This window comes from Marmota marmota, unplaced genomic scaffold, assembly GCF_001458135.2.
Source record: "Marmota marmota marmota unplaced genomic scaffold, marMar, whole genome shotgun sequence".
NCBI lineage: Eukaryota > Metazoa > Chordata > Mammalia > Rodentia > Sciuridae > Marmota > Marmota marmota.
This window is the reverse complement of record NW_026000026.1, coordinates 23,447,996-23,451,267: the sequence shown is the minus strand read 5'-3', so window position 1 is coordinate 23,451,267 and position 3,272 is coordinate 23,447,996. Positions and strand designations below refer to the sequence as shown.

At 37.6% G+C, this 3,272-nt stretch overlaps 1 non-coding gene across 1 annotated transcript; it reads right to left on the bottom strand.

Moving 5' to 3' along the window:
* Positions 1–2,868: 2,868 nt before the first annotated feature.
* LOC125619282 lies at positions 2,869–2,974 on the bottom strand. The gene has a single exon (XR_007350770.1). It is a non-coding gene; the product is annotated as a U6 spliceosomal RNA (small nuclear RNA).
* Positions 2,975–3,272: the final 298 nt, after the last annotated feature.

The following is a 3,272-nucleotide window of genomic DNA, read 5'->3' as shown; positions in this document are numbered from 1 at the left end:
TCCCTGCCCAAGGTGATAAATTTGTGTTTAACTTTTTAAAAAAACTGCCAAACAGTTTTCCAAAATGATTGTATATTTTTTTTTGTATTCCTATCAGCAATATTTGAGACTTCTAAATCTCCACATTCTTGTTAATATTGTTATTGTCTCATTATTATAACTATTCTAGTGGGTGTAAAATGGCATCCTGTTGTGGTTTTAATTTACATTTAACTTATGACTAACAAAGTTGGGCATCTTGTCATGTGCTTTTTAGTCATTCTGTATTTTCTTTTCTTTCTTTTTATTTCTTTTCTTTCTTTCTGCAGAGGTGCTTACCACCAAACCTTATCCCCAGCCCTTTTTATTTTTTATTTTGAGACAGGGTCTCTCTAAATTGCCCAAATTCGTCTTGAATTTACAATCCTCTTGCCTCAGCCTCTCAAGTAGCTGGAATTACAGGTATGTGTCACTGCACTTGGCTTATTTTCTCTTATTTTATATATCTTTAAAATTTTTTTGTCAAAGTATTTTGTGGTTTTGTTTTGAATACTGAGCCACTGAGCTACATCCCCAACCCTATTTTGTATTTTATTTAGAGACAGGGTTTCACTGAGTTGCTTTAGCACCTTGCTTTTGCTGAGGCTGGCTTTGATCCTCCTGCCTCAGCCTCCTGAGTTGCTGGGATTACTGGTGTGCACCACCTTGCCTGGTGCACCACCTTTGAATGACCATTTATGGCACTATTAAAATCATCTTTTATACATCCATCAATGCACAGCCCCTTGAAAGACTTTGGCTTAACTGTGAAGGGTGAGGGCCCTAGAGTTGGACTGCCAAATTTGAATTCTAGTGCTACCAGTTACTAGCTGATCTCAAATTGGTCACCTAATGGCTTTTGAACACAGTTGCCACATCTGAAAAACCAAACTCTAACTTTTACTGCACACTTGGGCCTGTCCTGTGTCAGTTCTTATTTTGTCCTCCCTTCATAAACCTAAGAGGTAAGGCACTACCTCTACTCCTTCTTGAAGATGAGGAAACAGCCTGAACCCAGGTGACTGGACCAGTTGACCTTGTGGAATCTGCCCCTCCTCCATCCAAATCTATAAGGTCCTCAAGCACTGAACAAAGTCATATATTTGCATATTTCTAATTATACCTTACTCCCAGTCAGGAGAAGTTTACATGAATCAAGTTTGAGTTCTGAGATTCCTGGGAGTGTTTCAATCTGATACCTTCCCAGCTTGCGTAAGGTGACCTGGATGCTGGTTGCTTGATTCTATTTTTGCTTGAGGAATCTGTAGGTGTGGTTTTAATCTTTTTTCTTTCTTTTGTTTTCTATTTCTTTCTTTCTTTTTCTTTTCTTTTTTTTGGAGGGGGAGTACTAGGGATCTAACCCAGGGGCGCTTTATACTACTCAAGTCACATCCCCGGCTACCCCCCGCCCCCTGCTTTTTTTTAATATTTATTTTTATTTTACTTATGTATTTTTTTAATGTGGTGCTGAGGAGCGAACCCAGGGCCTCGCATGTGCAAGGCAAGCACTCTACCGCTGAGCCACAACCCCAGCCCTATTTTGTATTTTATATAGAGACAGGGTTTCACTGAGTTGCTTAGCACCTCACTTTTGCTGAGGCTGGCTTTGAACTCCTGTCTCAGCCTCCTGAGTTCTTTTCTTTTTTTAAAATGCAGACTCTGGTTGAGTTCACATCTTCAGTGAGAACTCAAGAAAAAAAAAAAAAAGTAATTGTGTAGACATGGGCTGATAGTGCTTTACTGGAAGAAAGACCACAGATTTGAAAACAAGAAAAGGGGGAACCGATTCTGCCACTTGCTAGCTATGATACTATAGGTTGGTTACTTTGCCTCTCTGAGACTCGGTTTCCCCATCTGCATAATGGGGTAAATTACAGCTATTGCTTATTGAGTGTTTGCCTGGCCTTGTACTAAGTGTTTTTCATGTACTAGCTAATTTAATCCTCACAACAATCCTCAAGATAGGGCACATTACTATTCTCATTTTCATTATTATTTTTTAAAAATATTTATTTTTTAGTTGTAAGTTGTAGTCAGACACAATACCTTTATTTTATTTATTTATTTTTTATGTGGTGCTGAGGATCGAACCCAGGATCTCGCATGTGTGAGCTCTTCTGCTGAGCCATAACTCCAGCCCCTCATTATTATTTTAATTAGTGCATTATAAATATATATGTTTCATTGTGGTATATGTGTATATGCTCATAGCATAATTTGGTAGATTTTGTCCCCAGTAGTTCCCCATGTCTCCCCTTCTCTCTCCCTCTCAGTCTTCTTCCTCTACTCTATTGGTTTCTCTTCTATTTTTATGAGATTCCTTTTTTTTTTAAACTTATTTTTCTTTTCCCTCCCTCTCTCTAGCTTCAATATGAGATAAAACATTTGACCCTTGACTGTCTGAGTCTGGCTTATTTTATTTCGCCTGACGTTTTCCAGCTCCATCCATCTGCCAGCAAATGACATAATTTCATTCTTTTTTTATGGCTGAGTAAAACTCCATTGTGTATATATACCATGTTTTCTTTTTCCATTTGTCAAACACCGATGCTGGTTCCACAATTTGGCTGTTGTGAATTGCGCTGCTATAAACATTGGTATGCATGTATCACAGTAGTATGCTGATTTTAGTTCTTTTAAAATATGGAATATGCATCCATTAGTGGCACATGCCTGTAATCCCAGCAACTTGGGAGGCTGAGGCAGGAGGATTGCAAGTTCAAGGTCAGCCTCAGCAACTTAGCAAGATCCTTTCTCAAAATAAAAATAAAAAGGGCTGTGATGTAGCTCAGTGGTAAATCATCCCTGAGTTCAATCCCCAGTACCAAGAAAAAAAAAAAAGAAGAAAGAAAGAAAAAGAATGGCTTCATGAACTTGCATGACATCCTTGTGCAGGGACAATGCTAATTTTCTCTGTATTATTCCATTTTAGCATATCTGCTAATGAAGTGAGTACACTATTTCCATTTTATAGATGAGGAAACTGAGAAAACTGGTTGGGGTGAGTATTTGATAAGGGAGTGCATATGAAACACTTAGGACACCATTTAGTAATTACAGTGTAGAAAATAAACATTAGATGTTATTTTTTTATTTTACTTGGAGGCATTTATATTTACTATCCATGATTATTACTGGAAACAGCAGTGCCCAAGAACATACAGGATGTTTTTTAGAGAGTGAAAAAAATTTTATCACAAGTAAGTTACATGCAATGTTTGACCATGTTTATAGTATTATCCATTGTTAATTCG